Below are 7,731 nucleotides of genomic sequence, written 5' to 3' on the forward strand. Positions count from 1 at the left end.
TCTTTTCTGCATCCTTAAGATAAGGAATACCATTTCGAATCGAAATACATCGAATAATTTGGAATCCAATAGGGACGACACTGGCCGGAAATGGCATAATCCAAGAGATTATAATCTCTTGCGCAAACTTCATTAAACAGCGATGAAAGAACTTTTGCACAGAGTAGACAATTTAAAGGGAAAAAGTTCAGCGATAAAAATGCGGAATATTTCCAAGGGCCTGGCTTTCAAATATCACTACAAAGGAGAGGCTAGCATTGAAGAGGAATTTCAACCAGCAAGGGACGGAGTTGATTATGTAGATGTGCTTAACTCAGTTTACAACAGGCTAGACTATGTCATACCTATTTATTAATCAGCATGGATGAAGAACCGTACGATTTAGGTGGAAAAATTAATAAAAAAAGGAATATTCTTGAATGTACAAGTACATTTCTCTTTACACCGCCCAAATGCGATATGTCAAAACGTTTCAAGCTTCGATTGACTAACTTTATTGCAGCTAAGACTATTGGATATTCCAGAATAATATCGATTATTTTTGAGCTGCTTCTTTCTAAAATTGGAATGATAAAAAGTATTTTAATACCGTGAAGTTTCTCGATTATATGACGAAAAACAATGCTCCACATCTGTTGCGAGCTGCTCTTTGGTCCGTCTATGACGGAAAAAAAAAAGACAAACGCCATAAACAAGCTATCAGAGAGCAAAATTTGCATTAAATTCTAACGAAAGGGTTTTATAGGGATGCCGTATATCCGCAACTCGCAAGCGGGGTGAATCAAGTATTAGTGTAACAATACCTTTTAACAGTAACCTTTGCATATCATGGCCATGATGAAGTGGATGATGAATGGAACTGAATCCGGCAAAATTTTCAAAACTCTATTAACATGTTGTGTACTGTGTAAGTACAACGCTAGTTATTCCTGTTTGTTAGGCGTTAGCTATCAAATTCTGTGATGAGTACAACTGAATCCGACAAAGTGAGCAAAACTTTTTTTTAAAAGTTGTGCACTAGGTAAGTACCACCTAATTATATCGTGACTTTCCTTTTCCGAAACATTTGTATCGATTTTTTAACATCCTGTGAAATTTGGCCAAACAAAACCGAAAAAAAAATATCAGGTGGCTATTATTTGGTGTAATATATTAAGTACCCTCTAGGGTTACTGTGTATGTACCCAGAATACATTGCTGGAATAAAGTTGTGTTGAAGCGGCCATGTTGTTTGACCTCGTGGGTTTATATCACTAGCAATATATTACATTTTGGCGACGAGGATCGGTCGTTTTTCCACCTCATTCAAAAGTGCAAGGTCTTTGGACAACGCTGTGTGTGTTGTGGCATAGAAGATGGCCAGCACTAGTGCGGGTGGATTATTTGGACGTGTTGGCGAGTTCAACGTCGCACGTGAAACGTTTAGTGCCTACGTCGAGAGGATGGAAATGTTCTTTACAGCCAACAACATTGTAACGACAACAGGAGAGGGAAGTGCTGCCACCAACCTTGTGGTAGCGAACAGGAAACGTGCCATTTTCCTGACAGAAGTGGGGCCGGAGGTATACACAACCCTCAGCAACTTATTGGCGCCCACTAAACCGAAGGACGTGTCATTCACTAACATTGTGGAAGTCTTGGAGAAACACTACAACCCGAAGCCCCTGGAAATTGCACAAAGTTTTCACTTTGGCACGCGAAATCAAAAATCCGAAGAATCAGTTAGCGATTATGTGCTGGCTTTGAAGAGATTGGCGGTCCACTGTAATTATGGTGAATTCCTCAATCGGGCGTTACGTGACCGATTCGTATGCGGACTGAACAATCCGAAGATACAAAACAAACTACTGAACACAGATGACCTCACATTCGAAAAGGCTTGCAGTATTGCCAAGACCATGGAGATGGCAGACAGGAACACCCAAGAATTTCACCCTTCACGCAGTGAAACTGTTCAAGTAAACAAGTTGAGGAAACAAGGAAGTAAAAACACTGAAAAGAAGAACACTGAACAATTGTCATGTCCTAGGTGTGGGGGTAATCATTCAGGTCAGTCTTGTAAATTTAAGTCAGCAAAATGCTACGTGCTCCAAGATTGGGCATTTAGCTTCTGTTTGTCGCAGTAAGGATGAAAAGAAAAAGGGTAAAATTCATAGTGTACAGGCTTCAGAATCAGGCAATGGTGAGTGTGAGGATGAGGAATTAGGAATTTATTCTCTGAATTCGCTTGACCAAAACAAGCCTAATTGCAATAGGTACACTGTAGAAATGGAAATCAATGGTAAACTGTGTATGATGGAGTTAGACACAGCTGCAGATTTCTCAATAATGAGTAGAAGTGAATATATAGAGAGGTTTGCAGACAAGCCTCTGTCTCCTTCTAAAGTAACACTTAAGACATACACGGGTGAATTACTTGATGTGTCAGGGGAAATGCAGTGTGACATAGTGTATAAGGGTAAACCATACTCTCTACCCGTTCTTGTAGCCAATTATGATGCAAAACCTACTTTACTTGGTAAAAACTGGCTGCGGCACATTAAGTTTGAGTGGGGTGAGATATTTTGTATTCCCAAGGGAGACCCTAGGAGTGCTGATAGTCAACTAAATGGGTTGCTATCTAAACATAGCGAATTGTTTACTGAGAGTTACAAAGGTATGACGGGCCTTGAGGCCCATATTACTATGAGAGGCGATGCAAAACCTGTATTCGTGAAAGCGCGTAGGGTTCCATACGCTTTAAAAGAGCAAGTCGAAAAAGAGTTAGACAAACTAGAAAAGCATGGTGTTATTAAGAAAGTTGACAGGTCACTTTGGGCTAGCCCAATTGTGGTAGTGCCAAAGGCTGATAACACTGTCAGAATATGTGGAGACTACAAATCCACTATCAATCAGTCAGTTGAAGATGAGCAATATGTTTTACCTACTGCTCAGGATTTGTATGCTGCTCTGGTTGGCTCTAAGGTATTTAGTAAGCTTGATCTATCACATGCCTATGCCCAGCTGAATGTTGACAAAGAAAGTCAAGAGTACTTGACAATTACCACTCATAAAGGCCTTTATTCCTACCAGAAATTGCCCTATGGGGTCAAGTCATCCCCAAAAATCTTTCAAGCAAAAATGGATCAAATTCTTCAGGGAATTGAAAAATGTGTTTGTAAACAAGATGACATCTTGATAGGGGGAAATGACTGGCAAGAGAATCTCAAGATACTTGCTGATGTGTTGGACAGGCTACACCAATACAATTTGCATTTAAAACTGGCAAAATGCGAGTTTTTGAAACCTGAAGTGGTTTATCTAGGTCTGAGAATAAGTGCCGAAGGCCTGCAACCGGTGGAGGAGAAGATCAGTGCAGTGCAAAGAGCCCCAGCCCCAAAGAATGTGAGTGAATTAAGGTCCTTCCTGGGCATGGTTCAGTATTATCATTCCTTTTTGCCAGGGCTGGCTACAACCTTAGCACCTCTGCATAGGCTTTTGCAGAAAAATATTCAATGGGAATGGACAGATGACTGCCAGAAAGCTTTCGAGGCATGCAAGGAGGGCCTCACCAGTGAGTCGCTGTTGGTCCACTATGATCTAAATCGTGAGCTTAAGTTAGCTTGTGACGCATCGAGTTATGGTTTGGGGGCAGTGCTTAGTCATGTAATGGAAGATGGTCAAGAAAGGCCAATAGCATATGCGTCACGTACCCTCAGCTCAAGTGAGAAAAATTATCCTCAAATTGAACAGGAGGCCTTGTCTATTAATTTCGGGGTAAAAAATTTAATCAGTTTCTATATGGACGAAAGTTCACTTTAGTAACTGACCACCAGCCATTGTTGGCTATTTTGGGCCCAAAAGCTGCTATACCCACACTTGCAGCTGCCCGTATGCAGCGCTGAGCACTTGTCCTTTCAGCATATGACTATAACATTGAGTACAGGAGCTCCGAGAAGCACAGCAACTGTGACGCCCTTTCTAGATTACCCCATGAAGAGTCTAAGATTGGCAGTGAGAGTGAGATTTACAATGTAAGTGCCATTGACAAAGATTTCCCCATAACTGCAAAAGAGATTGGGAAAGCTACATTGATGGATCCAGGGTTAAGCAAGGTACTTGATTGGGTCATAATGGGGTGGCCAGAGGTTTGTGATGAAGATTTAAAACCCTATTACACCCGTCGACATGAACTTTCTTGCGAACAAAATTGCATTCTCTGGGGTTCCAGGGTGATCATTCCCCCAGTATTTAGGGAAAAGATGTTGGAGGAGTTGCATTGGGAGCACCCAGGCATTTGTGCAATGAAAGCAATAGCACGCACCTGTGTTTGGTGGCCCTAGATGGATGAGGAAATTGAACAAAAGATCAAACTATGCTCAGTGTGTCAGGATGTGCGGACCTCTCCACCTTGTGCCCCATTGATACCCTGGAAATGGGCCACGCGACCCTTTCAGCGTATTCATGTTGATTTTTGTCAGAAAGAGAGTGATTTTTTTTGTGGTGGTTGATAGTTTTTCAAAATGGATAGAGGTTAAGCACATGACCTCAATCACCACAGAGAAAACCATAAATGAGTTGCGTCTTAAATTTGCCCAACATGGTTTGCCCGAGGAGTTGGTATCAGATAATGGGCCACAATTTGGTTCAAGTGAGTTTGCTGAGTTTATGTATAAAAATGGCATTAAACATACCCTTACTCCTCCTTATCACCCACAATCAAATGTTGCTGCTGAGAGATCAGTCAGGGTGGTAAAGGAGGCGCTTGTCAAACAAGTTCTAGAGGGAAACAAGGGAAGGTCTATCAAACATAGACTAGCAGACTTCCTCTTGAGATACCGTACCACCCCACACAGCACCACAGGTGCTACGCCAGCAGAACTGTTGATGAGACGTAGACTGCGTACTCGTTTAACTCTAGTGAAACCTGATCTAGCCAAAACCGTAGAGAGTAAACAAAATAAGCAGAAGGAATATAAGGATTTAAAGGGTCATCAAGATAGGCTGTTTGCAGAGAATGACATAGTTCGAGTGAGAAATACTCAAGCCCGTAGCAATACTGAGAGGTGGATTCCGGGAAGGGTAGTTAGGGTCTGTGGACCCAGAACATATTTAGTTAAGACTGGCTATAAGACCAGATGTGTTCATGTTGATCATTTAATTAAAGCACATGATCAGGTGCCACATGAAACTAGAGAGTTGGACATACCTGTCCCAGAACTGTGTGAGCAACCTAATCGAAACCGAAAGTGTAGATAATAGTCAAGTTTCATCCGGAGTGCCGCAGCCACCAATCAATTTTTCAGATAAAGATAATGAGCCTAGTTCTAGTATTAGTGAAGAGAATGTAAACACACCATCGCCGGTTGTTCTGAGGCGATCAGAGAGAATTAGGAAACCTGTCGACCGACTGAACCTGTAGTGAATGTTATAGCTACTATTGTGTTACTTGTAAGGATATCTTATTTGTAAGGGGAAAGCAGTGTAATATATTAAGTACCCTCTAGGGTTACTGTGTATGTACCCAAAATACATTGCTGGAATAAAGTTGTGTTGAAGCGGCCATGTTGTTTGACCTCGTGGGTTTATATCACTAGCAATATATTACAATTTGGCACTGTTGATTAAAACAAAACAAATCAGATTCTAAAGATGTCCGCACTAAACTCTTAGTTCATAATCAGAGAAGGATTTATTATAAATTGGATACCTTAAGCCTTTTACATTCCATATAGCGCAAAGCAATTAAAGATCAACAAGCACAGGCGAGACATTCATGCTGTGGTCATGTTATTTGCGTCATGGTTGTCTGCACAACAGCTTTGGCCGCCATATTTAGGATAACAGGGACACAATAGCTTAGTTGCTATCGTTTTGCTATCGTTTTCTACCACCAGAACAATCTTTCTTCAATTGTCCACTTAACCCTTTAACCCCTGAGAGTGACTAACATCTAATTTCTCCTCAGAATATCCCCTCAATCAAACGTTAAGGTCAGGAGAATAAAGGAAATGATCACCAGTTAAAGAAGCTCTTGATTTTTACATGATTTTTCCCTGTCAGCATCTTACGAAATGTGTAGAGAACAGTATGGCGAGTATGCATTGTTATGTTAGCATGTAAGGGGTTAAAGCCTCTTTGCAAAAACAGTGGCCTTCTTCTCAGTCTCTGAACAATTATTTCCTCGTGAGTACACAGTTCGTTCAAACGAATGAGTTCGTCTATAAATTTTGCAATGATTGCTTGGCTAGTCGTTGAAGTCAGGATGGATCCTGGAACAACTAATCCATTTTCCAGTCTTCTTGGTGCTTCTCAAATAAACATCAAAGCCCTGTTCCTTACATTTTGCTGTTCCTCAAGAACAAAAACAAAATCAAAGTGCTCCGTGAGCAAACTCGTGAATTGACTCATGATATTTTGGATTATGTTTAATGTTATCTGGTTTAGGGAGTTTTGTGGTTGATTGTTATATCTAGAGTACGAGCAGTAGTTCAGTTTTCGCTAATGTAGCAGAGAAACAAAGTAACGTTGGGATAAGAAGGCATTACGATTGAATTGATCATGCTATTACATTTGACCAGGGTGGATGATGTAATGTGTTTTAAACGTATATCATTTTTGTTTTTGGTTCAAAGGAAAAGGTTGGAAGTAAATGTGGGTGAAAAGTGAAATTTACTGTCTATCATAGTAAATATTAGAAAATCAAGGCAATACTGTCTAAAACTTTAGCGATTCCCTCTTTATCAAATGTGACAAGCGAGAACGAGTTTTGAGTGATATAACTAAGTCATGACTGCCACCGTCATTTTGGATCTCCGCCTGGGTAGATTTTAGTCACGTGCTAGGCAACGTATAATCAATAACAATAAGATAGAATTTCATTTCAGGCCTAGTTATCAATTTTGTGGTGTATAACTTACGCATTTTAGTACGTAATATGCATTTTGAATCTTCAAATTGTCTTGAAACTTAAAAGAAAATTGTTCTTTAAAAATTCACTGAAAATCGGTAGCTAAAATTGTTTGTTTAGGTGTTATTTGATTTTCGTGTTAACTTGTAATTTGGTCAGTCGCCGGCATCTTTTGTTGTTTCACACAGGAAAAACACACGATACGAAACGTAATGATCGATTTTGTCCTCAATCTCACGCCATAGTAGAAAAAGCTTCTGAACATCTGTAAACTCCGAGCGCTTCGCAGTAAGTGATATTTTCAATGAATCATCGGATTGTTTTCAAGTTCAGAGATTGTAAATTACAATTTTATGGAAAAAGGTTGTTCTGTTATTTCAGTGTGAATCCTTGCATGTCTGCCAATAATAATAATGATGATGATGATGACAATAGTATTGATGGGGAAAATGATAACTATAAAGATGATAAGGATAACACAAGAAAACGACAGAAATATAATGATGGTGATAGGAAACGGAAGATTTTCAAGAACTCTAGACCCGGTAAAATTGAGTGAGTCCTTGGTTTGACCTTACGACTTCTGAATAAAGCCATCTACAAAGCTTGTCATGTGTCAAGCGTACTGTATGTTGCTAGAAAAATTATCTCTAATGTCTTGTTCATTATTAGTGTGTCATTAAGATTTTGTTGTTGCCTTTTTTCTTTTAATCCTTGCTAGGGGAAGAGTCTCCGATTTTCTGGATATCAGATAGCGTAAAAATTGATTGGTATAAGAAAATGAATTTGATATCACACAGTATCTTAAAAAGCAAATCTTCTGTTTTTTCCTTTTTTCGTTT

Source organism: Pocillopora damicornis, chromosome 1 (assembly GCF_964200805.1).
Source record: "Pocillopora damicornis chromosome 1, jaPocDami1.2, whole genome shotgun sequence".
Lineage (NCBI taxonomy): Eukaryota > Metazoa > Cnidaria > Anthozoa > Scleractinia > Pocilloporidae > Pocillopora > Pocillopora damicornis.